Here is a 17,455-nt window from a genome sequence, read left to right on the forward strand (position 1 = left end):
CTTACTAAGACTCATTCCCTCTGAGACACCCCAAAATGCATGAACCTAATTAAGTATACATATCTACTAGTGTAATTTTTCTGATTGTCTCCTTCCCTAAAGGGGAAGTTAGTCTTATATTTGAAGCAAGCATTCCTAGCTGGTAAATAAAAGAGGGCCATGAAATACAGCCATTGCTTGCTATCACTAGTTAGCCATCTCCCCTCCCCGCTTTGTGGATACCAGAATCTGGGAGCACTCAAGTCTTCTATAAAATAGTACATATTATTGATCATATTCTCCTATAGACTTCCTTTTTTAATTTTATATTACATTTGTGTGTGTCTGTGCATGAGTGTTCTCAAATGCTAATGTCATGCCACACATGTGGAGGTCAGAGGAACTTGCAGGAATTGATTCTCTCCTTCCCCCATGTGGGTCCTGGGGATCGAACTCAGGTCCAGCTGCAAGTACCTTTAGCGGCTGGCATATCTCACTGGCCTTTTTGTTTACTTCCAATCATTTCTAGGTTATTTTAAATATAGCATAAGTGCTATGTTGGTCATTGCTGCACTATATTGTTTGAGAAATAATAGCAAAAATTAAAGACTACATATATTCAATGCAGAGACTACCGTAGTCTAACTATAGTCTTGATTGGTGGTGGTTGAATCTGTGGGAGAAAAAAAATTCATTCATATGAATGCCCAATTGACATCAACTGTGACAAGCCACAGATGATAAATTAGACAGTTAGGAAATGAAAAAATATAAAAAATGGATAAAGTAATTATAGATACACAACTGAAGATGCAATTTTCAGATAAAATAAAGTTTTCCCAAATATTTTATGTAATTTTAGAAAAATTCCCAAAAACTAAAATTACTTTTAAAAATAACCTAAACAAAGATTTATATTCTTAATTTTGGTTTTTGATATTTAGAGTATGCTAATAAAAATCAAAAATGATTAACAATGGCTATATTTCCAATCTTGGGAGGAAAACATAACACTTAAAATTTACTTTATTTGAATTAAAATATTTATGAAGAATATAAAGCTTAGGGTGCATAAAGTTTGACTGTAAGACATGGCTGCTTATCACCAGGCATAAAATATGTAAGAGCATTTAGTAAATTCCAGAAAGAAGATAAACGTTGGAGCCATTACTTTACTTGTAAGAAGATTTTACTGCAATAATTTAGAGGAGTCACTATGATTATGAAGACACAGTCTCCAGCTATCTATCAAGCCATCTGTTTATGTGAGTGAAGTTAAAATTCAGACTGAAGAAAGGCACACAGCCTTTGTTTTCTACACACACACACACACACACACACACACACACACACACACACACATATACACACACACACAGAGTCATCTGACACCAGAACCATGTGCTTATTGTTGACCAGTGACCACTGTGTGTCGGCAGACCTCATCTGAGACTCAACCCCCAGCTTGTTTGGGAACATGTATCTGTCTCTCCATCCAATAGCAGGACTGAATCATTTGAGCTACAAACAAAAATACATAGTATTCCAAAGCTTGAAGAATTAGACCATACAGTCAATGGCAAGACACAGACTGCTTTTTATGTAGTTAGTATGGGGCTGGATTCTTCCAAGGGAAGCAGTTTCATGGTGAACTTATAACCCAAGAACTTCTATGCCCTCATATGGAACAGAGATCAAGAAAATGATTCTTTCCCATGGGAAATCACAGCAGCTGATGCAGACTGCCAGAAATGAGATCAATCTCTACTTCTATCTACATGGAGAATGTTGCTTGTACTCTACCTCACATCCACCCTAGACTTCACAAGACAACGTTACCACTGCAACGAGACCTCAGATGCAGTTCATTTTCTGCTGTAACAAATGCTTGAGGTTAGAAAACGAACCAAGAAAAAAATTCGTTATTTGTTCAAAGTCTAAAGGTTCAAGAGTATGACACAGGCTTCTGGCTTCATCATATCATGGTATCTTAGTATTTCAGCATGTGAGAGGTCACACACAAAGCTAAAACATGTGAGATTCAGAAGCCGGATTCCCCTTGTTCTTTTTATAACAATTTGTTCTTGAAGGAAATAACTGGAATACCACAAGAACTTCATTAATCCCTTCCATATTAGGCAACCACCCACCTTCCACCAGGTTTTACTTTGACTGTAGGAGCTTTTGGAAACAGCTAACCTCATATTCATTGTAGGAGAAACTACGCCCGCCTATCCAAGCTACAGTCGCCCAGCCAAAGTGGCCAGGCCAGCCTGCATGAGCATGCGCAGCAGGCACTTCCTCCCTGAGCCAAGCCTGCCTCTACACCCAGAGACTGCTGACCAAGAGACACCTGACAGGGAGTCACCAATGAGAAAAGGACAATGAAGCAGAGTCAGCTGCCTGAGCCAATGGGACCTTGGAAGGGAGTATAAAGGCAGGTCTAACTTCCTTAATAAGCATCTGTGCAGCACGACCTGATACTCACTGACTCCCAGTGCCTGAGACATTGGTGCTGTGTCCTCTCACCCCCCTCCCTCAAGGGGTGTTCGAGGAGAGTAACCTGCAACAATTCATAATCTTCCTGATGTCGCCTTTGGGGTGCTGGGATTGCAGGTATGAACCACTGTGTCTAGAAGGCTTCATTCACCTCTTAAAGACCATACCACCACAACACCACCACACTGGAAGCCAGGCTTCCAGCACATGAACCCAGCTGAGAGGGGCACATCCAACTCACATACAAACAACTGTATCTTCTAAAATATAAAAAGAAACAGAGGTTTAAACAGAGAGGATCCTAGAATTCTGGGTAGAGAACCAAAACCACTCTACTGTGAATAGCAGTATGTAACACTTTGTTTCCACCAGGCCTTTGGAGACTATTTCATGTTCCTAAATACTCTGCCTACTCTCTCCCGTCAGCTGAGATAATCCACATTCTGCGGAAGTCCAACCAGAATATGAACTAATGACAGGTGTGTGTGTGTGTGTGTGTGTGTGTGTGTGTGTGCGCGTGTGTGAGCAGGGAGGGACTTTTACAGGATACTCACAAATCCCAGCAAAACACCTTTCTCTTTTTAAAGTACATATACTATATATATATCTAACATTCATAAAACCAATTAGTTAAAACTACTAAGAGTTGCTGTAGTATGTTTTATATTTACTTACGTTTCAGAGTTCTCAATGACGAAATATAAGGTATTAAGGAGAAAAAGCAAAAAGACCGCTATGTTTCCTCCTGTGTTTCTATTGGTGGTTCCAATACCTCTATTTAAGAGAGAGCAATTTATGAATATTGTACCTTTATTGCTTCCAGCTCACCCTTCTACTCCCCTTGCCTGGTTTTGTCTTTAATAGGCTCATCTGAGGAAGTTGGTGGGGGGGGGTAAGAAGATGGAGTTTGGTGGGGAAAGGAAATGGAGATATATATGACCAAAATGCATTCTGGATATTCTCAAAGAACTGATAATTTTTAAAGCAGCGTCATCTGTTGGGTTCATCACTGTGTCTTCAGCATCTCTGAGTGCCTGATTCACTAGTATGCACTCGATATCTGTTGGGATTACTAAATCCATTGTGTTGTGTATCTGATGAACAGGTACTGATGACCCTGCTAGTTGCCACCGTCTTCCTCAGCTCACACTTTATTCTTAGAGAGGCTTAATTTTCATCCACTCACTGGCTTCACCTGTTACTATGGACTCTGTCTGAAAACCCCTTTTAATTGAATCACTTAATCTTTATATCCATTATCACAAGCAATAGGCTTCATGTTATTTTTTAATCTAATTCCAGGTTGTGCCATTAGCTGCTTTAAATTTTCTAAAAGTACATTAACCTTGCTGGGGGATAGGGCTGAGAGGCAGGATGCTTGACCAGCATGCATGAGGGTCTAGGTTCAATTTCTGGTAAATAGAGAAGGGGAGAAAGAATGTATTAGCCATATTTTTTTTTCATTATTAACCCTAAGAAAAACTTGTCCTATTGATCAACACATATTACCCCCCCCATGCTCTGTTCCTCTGTTCCCCATTATTTGAAGCTATCTGTGAGTCTAAGCCAGTTTCTTCTTGTCTTTTGTTATTCCTCTTCTACTTTCACAACTTCTTGTTTTTGTACTTAGGCACTCTTGTTTTCCTTGCTTGAGTTTAAAACAAGGCATTTCATAATCAACTATTCCCAGGAAAATGGACAGTCAGTAGTAAAGAAGATAGGGGCATGGATTGTATTGTTCCTTATATTTCAGAAGAGCGACATGCTGCCCAGTCATCCAGGAAAGCTGTTCACTTCCCTGTTTCAGGTCACGAAAGGCTCAGTAGTAACTGGTGCAGACTCAGATATCGGTCCATCAGCACCAGACCCTTCTGAAAGGGATGACCGGATACCCCTCCTCCAGCCCATACTTCCCTTAGAGCAAAAGCCTTTGCTATATCCAGGAAGTTTTCTATAAAATGAGAATTTCTGTGCTGGGGAGTATATCTCAAGACAGAGACCCACTTCCCTTGGCTTTGGAGGATATCATTCAGTTGTAGAGAGATATTTGGAAGTAAAGTTTCTTTTTATCTAGACAACAGAGATTGCTTAGGAGAAACAAGTTGCTAGACAATTTATTACCTTCCCATATCCTAATTTAATATGTCTTTTCTGATGCTGAAAATTGAATTGGAGACTTATGCATGCTAAGACTAGCCACTGAGAGATACCCAACCCCTTAGTTTTCCAAGAAAACTTCTGCTCACCATATTAAACCTACCTCATGGCCTGACAATGGCAGTTGATGATGGCTCAATGAACAGAAAGCACCCATTATGGGGTCTTAGTGACTGGGTCTCTAGAATATGTCACAGATTTCTCTTCTTTTAAAAGAACGAACTGGTCCATTGCCCTGCTAGGGGACACGTGAGGCCTGGGGACTGCTCACGAGATCCAAACTCGGTGGGATCCAACATACTCAGAGACTGCCAAGGCCCCAGCACCAGTCTTACCTCCATCCACAAGAAAAAGACAGCCATCCGAGTATTGAAACTGTTTGCATCTACCAGAAGGGAGCCTTGTTCCCGTATCTACCAGGAGAGAAAGAGACTCCTGCTACACCCACTGGAAGAAAGGATGGGAAGAAGATAATATAAAAGCACATTCAACAACAGAAAAACAAATATGACACCACTGGAGACTAGGGACCCTACACCAGCAAGCCCTAAACATCACAATGCAGATGAAGCAGAAGAGAATGACCTTAAAAACATCTTCATGAAAATGATAGAGGGCTTCAAAGAGGATATGAGAAAATCCTTTAAAGAAATGGAAGAAAATAAAACCAAACCAAACAAACAAGATATCAACAACTCTTTCAAGGAAACAGTTCAAGACCTAAAAACTGAAGTAGAGACAATAAAGAAAGCACAATCTGAGGGAATGCTGGAAATAGAAAAGCTGGGTAAATGATCAGAAACTACAGATGCAAGAATAACCAACAGAATACAAGAGATGGAAGAGAGAATCTCAGGAGTTGAAGATACACTAGGAGAAATAGACTCATCAACCAAAGAAAATCTTAAGTCCACAAATCCCTAAAACAAAATATCCAGGAAATATGAAAAGACCAAACCTAAGAAGAATAGGTATAGAAGAAAGTAAAGAAATCTAACTAAAGGTGCAGAAAACATATTCAACAAATTCATAGAAGAAAACTTTCCCAACCTAAAGAAAGACATGCCAATGAAAAGTACAAGAAGCCTACAGAACACCAAATAGACTGGACCAAAACAAGGTCTCCTCTCCACATAATAATCTAAACCCCAAACATAGAGAATGAAGAGAAAATATTAAGAGCAGCAAAGGAAAAAGGTCAAGTAACTTATAAAGGCAAACCTATCAGAATTACACCTGACTTTTCCATGGAGACTCTAAAAGCCAGAAGGTCCTGGATACCTACACTAAGAGACCACGGATGCCACCCCAGACTACTTTACCCAGCAAAGCTTTCAATCAATATAGATGGAGAAAACAAGATATTCCACGACAAAACCAGATTCAAACAATACATATCCACCAATCCAGCCCTACCGAAAGTTCTGGAAGGAAAACTGCAACCCAAGGAAGTTAACTACAACCAGAAAAATATAGGCAATAGATAATCACACTTTACCAACAGCCAAAAGAAAAAAAAAAGAGTGGAAACCCACACATAATTTCACCACTATCACAAAATCCGAAACAAACAAGAATAAACAATCAATGGTCATTAATATCCCTCAATATTAATGATCTTAACTCACCTATAAAAAGACACAGGTTAGCAGAATGGATAAGAAGACAGAATCCATTCTTCTGCTGCATACAAGAAACACACATAAACTTCAAAGACAGACACTACCTAAGAATTTAGAGTTGGAAAAAGATTTTCCAGTCAAATGAACCCAAGAAACAAGTGGGGATAGCAATCCTAATATCCAACAAATAAGACTTTAAACTAAAATCAATCAAAAGAGATGAAGGATGTCACTTCCTACTAAATCCAGGAGAAATCCATCAAGATGAAGTCTCAATTCTGAACATTTATGCCCCAAATACAAAGGCATTCATGTTCGTAAAAGAAACATTACTAAAACTCAAATCACAATAAGATCTCACACAGTTATAATGGGAGACTTCAACACCCCACTCTCACCACTGGACAGGAACACCAGGCAGAAACTTAACAAAGAAACAAAGGAACTAATAGAAGTTATGCCCAAATTTGGACTTAACAGACATCTATAGAAAATTCCATCCAAATACAAAAGAATATGCCTTCTTCTCAGCGACACGTGAAACCTTCTCTAAAATCGACCACATACTTGGCAACATAGCAAACCTCAACAGGTATAAAAAAGTTAAAATAATCCCCTGTATCTTGTCAGACCACTATGCTTTAAAGTTAGAATAGAATTCAACAACAACACGGATTTCAGAAAACCTACAAACTCATGGAAATTAAATAATGCCCAATTGCACAATTCCTGGGATGAGGATGAAATAAAAAAAGAAATTAAAGATTTCCTAGAATTCAATGAGAATATGGACACAACATACCCAAACTTATGGGACACTTTGAAAGCAGTGCTAAGAAGAAAGTTCATAGTGCTAAGTGCTCACATGAAGAAACAGGAGATTAGTCACACTAGAGAATTAACAGCACAACTGAAAGCTCTAGAACACAAAGAAGCCAATACACCCCGGAGGAGTAGATGCCAGAAAATAATCAAATTGAGGACTGAAATCAATAAAGTGATAACTAGGAGAAAAATACAAAGAATCAATATAATGAAGAGTTGGTTCTTCCAGAAAATCAACAAGATAGACAAACCTTTATCCAAACTTACCAAATGGCAGAGAGTGACATGCAAATTAATAAAATCAGGAATGAAAAGGGGGACATAACAACAGACACAGAGGAAATCCAGAGAATCATCAGGTCATACTTCAAAAACCTATATTCCTCAAAATTCAAAAATCTAAAGGAAATGGACAATTTTCTGGACAGATTTCACTTACCAAAATTAAATCAAGAACAGATAAGCTACTTAAGTAGACCCATAACTCCTAATGAAATAGAAGCAGTCATCAAAAGTCTCCCAACCAAAAAAGCCCAGGGCCAGATGGCTTCAGTACAGAATTCTACCAGAAATTGAAGGAACAGCTAATACCAATTCTCCTCAAAGTATTCCACACAATAAAAGCAGAAGGGTCATTACCAAACTCTTTTTATGAGGCTTCAATAACCTTGATACACAAGCCACACAAAGACACAACTAAGAAAGAGAACTACAGACCAATATCCCTCATGAACATTGATGCAAAAATCCTCAATGAAAAATAAAATACTAGCAAATCAAATCCAAGAACACATCAGAGAAATCATCCACCATGGTCAAGTAGTCTTCATCCCACGGATTCAAGGATGGTTCAACATACGAAAATCCATCAATGTAATCCACCATATAAACAGACTGAGAAAAAGTCACATGATCATCTCACTAGATGCCAAAAAGCCTTTGGCAAAATCCAACACCCCTTCATGATATAGGACTTGGAGACATCAGGGATAACAGGAACATACCTTAACATAATAAAAGCAATATAGAGCAAGCCAACAGCCAACATCAAACTCAATGCAATTTCTCTAAAATCGGGGACAAGACAAGGCTGTCCACTCTCTACATAACCTCTTCAATATTGTCCTTGAAGTTCTAGCTAAAGCAATAAGACAACAAAAGAAGATCAAGGGGATACAAATCAGAAAGGAAGAAGTCAAACTTTCACTATTTGCAAATGATATGATAGTCTACAAAAGTGACCCGGAAAAACTCTACCAGAGAACTCTACACTGATAAACACCTTCAGCAAAGTGACAGGATACAAGATGAATTAAAAAACATCAGTAGCCTTACTATATACAGACAATATGTTCGTGGAGAAAGAAATCAGAGAAACATCACCCTTTACAATTGCCACAAACAACATAAAATACCTTGGGGTAACGCTACCCAAAATAGTGAAAGACTTGTACCGTAAGAATTTTGAGTCTCTAAAGAAAGAAATTAAAGAAGATACCAGAAAGTAGAAGGATCTCCCATGTTCTTGGATAGGTAGGATCAACATATTAAAAATGGCAATCTTGCCAAAAACAATCTACAGATTACATGCAATCTCCATCAAAATTCCAGCACAATTCTTCACAGACCTTGAAAGAACAATTTTCAACTTTATATGGAAAAACAAAAGACCCAGGATAGCCAAAACAACCCTGTACAATAAGGGAACTCTGGAGGCATCACCATCCCTGACTTCAAGCTCTATTACAGAACTATTTCTGTAAACAGCTTGGTATTGACACAAAAATAGACAGGTAGACCAATGGAATAGAGTTGAAAACCCTGATATTAACCCACACACATATGAACACTTGAATTTGACAAAGAAGCTGTATTTTTGCTATGGAATAAAGAAAGCATCTTTAGCAAATGGTGCTGGCATAACTGGATGCTGGCAGGTAGAAGACTGCAGATAGACCCATGTATATCACCATGCACAAGACTTAAGTCTAAATGGATCAAAGACCTCAATATAAATACAGCCATACTGAACCTGTTAGAAGACAAAGTGAGAAATACCCTTGAATTAATTGGTACAGGAGGCTACTTCCTGAACATCACACCAGCAGCACAGACATTGAGATCAACAATTGATAAATGGGACCTCCTGAAACTGAGAAGTTTCTATAAGGCAAAGGACACAGTCAGCAAGACAAAACGGCAGCCCACAGACTGGAAAAAGATATTCACCAACCCTACATCTGTCAAATGGCTGATTTCCAAAATATAGAAAGACCTCAAGAAGCTAGTCTCCAAAACACCAAAAAACCCAATTAAAAAGTGGGTTACAGAACTAAATAGACAGTTCTCAATAGAGGAATCTAAAATGGTTGAAAGACACGTAAGAAAGTGTTCAACAACCTTAGCCATCAGGGAAATGCAAATCAAAACAACTCTGAGATACCATCTTACTCCTGTCAGAATGGCTAAAATCAAAAACACCAGTGACAGTTTATGCTGGAGAGGATGTGGAGAAGGGGAATCATTCTTCCACTGCTAGTGGGAGGGCAACTTGTACAGCCACTTTGGAAATCAGTATGGTGACTCCTCAGGAAAATGGGAATCAGTCTACCACAAAATCCAGCAATTCCACTCTTAGGTATATAACCAAAAGAGGCACATTCATACAACAAGGACATCTGTTCAATGATGTTCATAGCAGCACTATTTGCAATAGCCAGAACCTGGAAGCATCCTAGATGCCCCTCAACTGAAGAATGGATAGAGAAAATGTGGTACATTTACACAATGGAGTACTACTCAGCAGAAAAAAACAATGGAATCTTGAAATTTGCAGGCAAGTGGATGGAACTCGAAGAAACCATTCTGAGCGAGGTAACCCAATCACAAAAAGACAAACATGATATGTACTCACTCATATGTGGATTTTATACATAGAGTAAGGGATTACCATCCTACAATCCACACTGTGTAGGGAGACACCGTAACCATGCCTCCTAAGGGCTGGCTACAGGTGTGCTTAACCACTCCTGTCAGGGCGTGGTCAAGGAGTGTTCAGGATGACTCGTGGGGGGGGGTTCTTAAGGTGCTGTAGACACGTGTGAGCCACTTCTCTCTCTGGCCACGCCAGCTTGCGGCCTGTGGGCACGCTCTGGCTTGAGCTTGGCTGGTATTTATCTGAATAAAGGTATCTTGAATCTACAAGCCTTCCCCACTATTTTTTATTAGGGTAGTATAAGCCTAGTTAGGAATAACTTTCTTATTGTTTAGAGTTGGGATTGGAAGGAGGTGTTCAAGTTAGACACCCTTTCCACATGACTTTAGGTCTTAGCCGGAATAGACATATTTAGGATGTGTAATAGCAGATTATTGTATCTTCTTGTATTTCACCTTTATGATTGTTAATTTTGAATACTTTACACTATTAAGTTTTAATCCTCTTTTAGACTAAAAGGGGAATTGTAGGGAAACACCGTAACCACGCCTCCTAAGGGCTGGCTACAGGTGTGCTTAACCACCTGTAGCCAGGGGTGTTCAGGATGACTTGTGGGGTGTTCTTAAGGTGCTTCAGACATGTGGGAGCCCCTTCTCTCTCTGGCCATGCTAGTTTGCGACCTGTGGACACGCTCTGGCTTATGTTTGGCTGGTATTTATCTGAATAAAGGTATCTTGAATTTACAAGCCTTCTCCGTCACCATCAACACTGCCAGAGAAACTAGTAAACAAGGAAGACCCTAAAAGAGACAAATTTTGTCCCCTGGAGAAGGGGAAAGGGACAAGATCTCTTGAGAAAATTGGGAGCATGGGGGAGTGGGGAGGGAGGGAGGAGAATGAGAAGGGGAGAAGAGGAGGGGTGAGTAGGACATGAGGGAGCAGAAAGGTTGAGTTGGGAGAAGAATAAAAGAAAATAATAAAGGAGATACCGTAAGAGAGGGAGACATTTTAGGTTTAAAGAGAAATCAGGCACTAGGGAAATGACTGGAGAACTACAAAGATGACACTAACAAACAATCTAAGCAACAGAGGAGAGGCTACCTTAAATACCCTCCCCTGATAATGGGATTGATGACTAACTTATATGCCATCCTATAGCCTTCATCCAGCAGCAGGTGAAAGTAGAAGCAGAAACCCACAACTAATCACTGAACTGTACTGGAATCCAGTTGCAGAGAAGGAGGAGTGATGAGCAAAGGGGTCATGACCAGGCTGGTGAAACCCACAGAAACAGCTGACCTGAACAATGGGGAGCTCTTGGTGCCCAGACTGATAGCAATAGGACTGATCCAGACCCCAGGAATGTGAGTGTCGGTGAGACTTCGGAAATCCTTGGGGCCTCCTGTAGTAGATCAGTACTTATCCCTAGTATAGGTGTAGACTTTGGGAGCCCATTCTACATAGAGCCAAGACACACGGAGGTGGACCTAGGCCCTATCCCAAAGGATATGACAGACTCTGATGACCCCCTATTGAAGGCCCCACCCTCCCTGGGGAGCAGAAAGGGTATGTGATAGGTACGGTTTTAGTTGGGGGAGTGATAGGGGAGGAGGGGAGGGATAGAGAACTGGGATTGACATGTAAAACAATCTTGTTTCTAAGTCAAATAAAAAAATTGTCAAAAAATAATAAAAGAACTAACTGTTAAGCAGTTGGTGTCAACCTCACATTTTGTAGCCCTGGAGTTGCTGGTTTTGCTCCACAGGTCTATGAGGACCCACCAACTCTATTAGGAGATTGTACCAGATCAGATTATTATATCCAAAGAGGGGACTGGTGCAGTATGTCCAGGTCCCTAGCCACCCTTCTTCAGACATCATGTCAATGTAAATCTGCCTGTGTTCTCTCTGTAACTTAGTTAGGCTCCATGCTGACATTAGAATAATTGACCAGGGTAGTTACAGATAATATCAGCAAAAGAAGGCTTAACACGCTGAACAGTGATAGTCCTATAATGTCCCTTTTATAAGCAATGTTTCACTCTCCTTATTGTATTCACACCCACTGTCAAGCACTGAGGTGTATGAGAGTACCTTGAAACATCCACCTTCTAGAGACAGGCCTTCTTAAAAATGGCATCACTCCTTACACAAAATTACAGGTCAGTTCCACTGTGAGTTAATACCAAGACAAAATTCCCAAGAGGAAATGTTAGTCCCAAGACAAATCAGTTACCCAGCTGGGGTCAGGACTCTCGCACTCTGGGCTGCCTGTTCACTCAACTGGAAATTGGGGCACTGCATTAGCTCCAATTGTTTCCAGGACTGTTCAGAAAGTAAAACCTGATATTGTGGCTGCAGCCTGCATCTTAACATTAACCAGGCAGCATGTATAACATGCCTATGTGACCTACCATTGGCCAGTAGCTTTCATCTTAGTTTCAAACTAAGCTTTATCTCAGGAAAGAGTCCAGGGCATCACAAGGAATGACAATAATCAGAGGCTTTTAGTTAGAAAGCCTTCACCATCAGTACTGATTTGGGAAACTCATAATAAAATACTTGTTTTCTTTCCATCACAGGAACAGAATGGTTTAGTTAATGGGCATGGAGGCAGTCCCACTTGCATGTAAGCACTTTGGCCATAGTCCCAACAATTTTTAGAGTCTATCCAAAGTCGAATTTTGTCGACACTCGGATGAAAATCCTACAGAGAAAACCCCAGGTGTGGCAAAGAAGTATGTTGGTGATTTGCTGTCTGGCATCCTCCCCTTAGAGTGAATAATTAACCCCAGCATGCCAGCATTGACATTCTGCCCATTCCAAAGGCTTCTGCAATTTGTATGGCTTCAAAAGAAGATTCATTCTAAACTATTGATCATAAACACAGTGAAGACAACACAAGGAACTTGGAAGCTGCTTGTAACTGTAATTCAGAATCAATTGGCTACATAATTTCTGTGGTACTCTGCAGGATTTTATACAAAGAGAACCTTTTGCTTATTTCTCTTCAAAATTATAATTTCCCAGAGAAAGTTGGTGAGAACATTATAACTATGAAGTCATATGTTGATGAGCTATAGAAACAGCTTTCTCACATGAGAGAATTCTTTGAATTTCCCCCAGAACAAGACTCAAGTGTGGATTGTTGGCAGTCTCCATGTGGCTTGATGATCAAAATGCTTCTGTGCCAGGGAAGACATAGCTCTGAGGAGCATCACTTGTAGACAGATGTTAGGGTTGTTTTCTTCAAACCTCTTGGCTTATGTCCTGAACATTCTGCACTTATGCCTTCCTTTTATGGAACCATAGTGTCAAGACTGTCAGCTCCCCAGTAATGACACAGAGTCTTATTATTTATTATGAAAGCTCAGCCTTAGCTTGGGCTTATTTCTAACTAACTCTTATAACTTAAATTAACCCATTTCTATTAATTTACTTTTTGCCTCGTGGCTTTATTACTCATCTCCGTACTGTCCATCCTGTTGGCTCTGTCTCCTGATGTCTCTGCCATCTTCTTCCCAGCATCCTCTCTGTCTGAAAATCTTACCTAGCTATTGGCCATTTAGCTTATTACTAAACCAATCAGTGTATACATCTTCACAGTGTACAAAAAGATTATTCCATTGCCCCATGGATTCTGAGGTGTAGAACAACCTTCTTACTGTCTGCACAAAGGTTGTAAGGGAACAGCCATGTTGGGCAATCACCCTGAGTGCAGCCTGGATGCTTCCTGGCTCATTGTGCAAATGACACATTCCCCACTATGGTAACATGTTCACACAGGTATAATCTTCAAGCAGCTGAATAAAGTCATTTTCAGTATTTTTTTTTTTACATAAGGGAAGGGCTAGAGAATGCAAGTGATCTACACAGCCTGGCCCTAATAAGTAATGCCATCTGAAGGAAGGCCAGTTGGTTTGGCAAAGCTGGGAAACTGTCTATGGTCACTTAGAAGCCAAAATAGTGCATATATATGTATTCCAAAACCATTATTAGCACAATACTTTTAAAGAAAAAAAGTGGCCAAGGCTGTAGACATTATTAATTCTTAGCTGAACTTGAAAGTAGGAAAGCCAAGGTTTGGGCTATTGTTCCTGAGAGAGGTTGCCCAGGGAACCATGAAGAGGAAATAGGGAGGGCTCGTTCCCAACCATTCAGAGGAAAGTGGCACAATAGTCAGAGTGATAACCAGGTACCAGCAGGGTACCTCAATGTCTAGGTAGCCCAGAACCATTTTTAACTTTGTCACAATTTTATAAAGTCCCTTTTGATTTTTAATGTAAAATACACAGGACCTATGTCTATGGATATAGATCCATAATGCTATGTATATCAAAGCTATGGATAGCTTTGAATGACCCTATTCAGTCTGGAGCATGAAACTAGAAGCTATTTATTCATATATCTGCTCTATAAATGACGGATCTTAAGTCAGTTAAGTTGTCTGTGCCTCAGTTTCCAAATATTTAAAGTGAGAGAATTATATATTAAATGATTTTAAAAATACTTTCCTAGGCCAGATTTCTGTTTTCCTGGTTAGCGTGAATAACACATTTGAAAATAATTTTGAAAGTGGATATTTTTTATTGAAGAACATTCTAATAATTTTAACTACTGGGTGTTGCAGTTTCATGAAAGCATTCACTTGTTCCCTCTCTTTGACAAGAGCTGTGTTCTGCTCCCCACTGTATATAATTATTTTGTTCTCTCTTAAAGACATTGTTCCTCATCCATTTTCAATGCTTCCATTCCTTTCCAACACTTCTCCTTCCTTTTTTCCACTTGAACTACCCACCTCCTAATCTGAGAAGGGGGAGGGGGAGAGGAAGGAGGGAGGAAGGGGGAGGAAGGAGAGAGAGAGAGAGAGAGAGAAGAGATAAAAGGAAATTAAGTGAGTTTTTGAAACCTCCTAGTACTTTTCCAGTGAAACATGTCCTTCAAGAAAGTCACACATCCTAGTCATTTTGAAATAGTTCCACCAACTGGTCAACTGGGGATCAAATATCCAAATATATTCATTCAANAGAGAGAGAGAGAGAGAGAGAGAGAGAGAGAGAGAGAGAGAGAGTTGCACCAGGTAAAGGGAACTTTCTTTACATACCCCAAAGGTTCTTCCACTTAGTTTTCAAAAAATGTGGAAACAAAATTTGAGAATCCCTATCTTAATCACTGTTCTCTTGCTATGGCCATGGCAACTTGTATAAAGGAAAGCATTTAATTGGGGCTGGCTGACAGTTTCAGAGGTTTAGTTCATTATCATCATGGGGGAGCTTGGTGGCATGCAGAAAGACACGGAGCTGGAGAAGCAGCTGAGAGTTCTACATCCAGACCCTCAGGCAGCAGGAAGGGCAATACTGCAACTGGCCTGGGCTCTTGAAACCTCAAAGCACATCCAGTGCTGCTCTTCTTCCAACAGGGTCACACCTCTCAATTCTTCTCAAGTATCACCACTCCCTGATGACTAAGCATTCAAATATATGAGCTTTGGGGGCCATTCTTATTCAAACCACCACGCCTTCCTAGACTACTATGTATTTCTTCCTCACCCACTTCCATTTCATGGAAGAATAAAACTCAACTTAATCAGAGACATACACCTGCTAACAAAATGTTGCTCTCAGAAAAAAAGAATTAACGAAGCACTCAAGGTGAACACACACGTTTCCTCTCATTTTCTAGGTCAGGTTCATCCAGATTCAGGCATCTCAGTAACACTGGAAATTGGCCTAAAGATAAATCTTTGATCAAATACAAAAAGATGAAGGACATTAGCCTGACTACAAGATTAGTCTAAAAGTCTAAAGGTAAGGGTACAGTCTATGTCCAAAGACACTGCGTTATCAAGTGTCACCTCCAGTGACAGGAACCTGGGCAAGGTAGCTTGAGTCAGGCTTCAGAGTGGAAGTATCTCTGGCCCCGTGCTTCTCATGTGGTGAGACGTGCAGAGAAGGGGCTGTGTGCAGGTGGCAGATAGCAGCTGGGTACAGGTAGCTGTGGTCCTGAGCTGAGGGAGCTTCAGTTCCTCCCCTGCCTTATCTGTGGGAGATTACTAATGTATTCCCTGCTTTTCAGACTTGATTCCGGATGTGCGATGGGCAACAGAAAAGCAAAAGCTGCCTTTCCATGAAAGAAAGGTTCAGAAAAATTAGTTCCTGACTTCTGAAATGTTCCTCTAAATTCCATGCCCTAAACATCACAGCACCTGGAGAAGCCGAGGTAGGTGCGGAATCAGCGGCAATCAATCACCCACAGGAAAGACAGGCATATTTCAAGTGAATATTATATATATATATATATATATATATATATTAATTTAGATTAACTTGGGGTTTGTGCTGATTTGATTTTTTGTGTCACCTTGGTGCAAGCTAGATCGTGTGAGAAGAGGGAACCTCAGCTGAGAAAATGCCTCTGTAAGCTTGGCCTGTAGACAAGTCTGTGGGGCATTTTTCTTGATTAATGATTTTTATGGAAGGATCCGACCCACTGTGGGTGGAGTCACCCTTGGACAGATGGTCCTGGACTGTGTATGGAAGCAGGCTGAGCAAGACAAGGAAAGCAAGCCAGCGAGGGGCGTTCCTCCATAGTCTCTGCTTTAGTTCCTGTCTCAGCAACTGTGATCAAGATTGTGATATAAGAAAACCACTTCGGTTAGTGTTTTATCACAGCAATAGAAAGCAAATTAGAACAGGGTTGGATTGGTGGCTCTGTGGTTAAAAGCATGCACTGCTCTTGCAGAAGACCCAAGTTTAGTCCCCAGCACCCATGTTGGAAAGCTTGCAAATAACGGTAACTGCAACTCCAGGGCATCTCACACAATCTTCTGGCTTCCACAGCACCAGAGTTCACATGCACACACTTATCCATGTAATTTTAAGAGATAATAAAATAGGTCTTCACTATATAGCAAAATGTAATTTACTATTAGTGCCCCAATGCTAGTTGTACTGACTGGCTTTGTGCGACAACTTGACACAAGCTAGAGTCATCAGAGAGGAAGGAGCTTCAGTTGAGGAAATGCCTGCAGGAGATACAGCTGCCTTAGCATTTTCTCAATTAGTGATCAGAGCAGAAGGACCCAGGCCACAGTGGATGGTGCCATCCTTAGGCAGATGACTCTGGGTTCTATAAGAAGGTGAGCTGAACAAGCCATGGAGAACAAGCCAGCAAGCAGCACCCCTCTGTGGCCTCTGCATCAGCTCCTGACTTTAGGATTCTGCCCTGTTTGAGTTCCTGTCCTGACTTCCTTCAGTGATGAACAGTGATGAACAGCAATGCTAAAGTGTAAGCCAAATAAACCCTTTCTTCCCCAACTTGCTTTTGGTTGTGGTGTTTTGTTGCAGCAATAGAAACCCTAAGACACTTGTACATACCATTCCTGTCAACAGAAACCAATGTGACTCTCTCAAAATTAGTATGCTCGAAGATAGGCTAGTT

This window comes from Cricetulus griseus, chromosome 2 (assembly GCF_003668045.3).
Source record: "Cricetulus griseus strain 17A/GY chromosome 2, alternate assembly CriGri-PICRH-1.0, whole genome shotgun sequence".
Taxonomy (NCBI): Eukaryota; Metazoa; Chordata; class Mammalia; order Rodentia; family Cricetidae; genus Cricetulus; species Cricetulus griseus.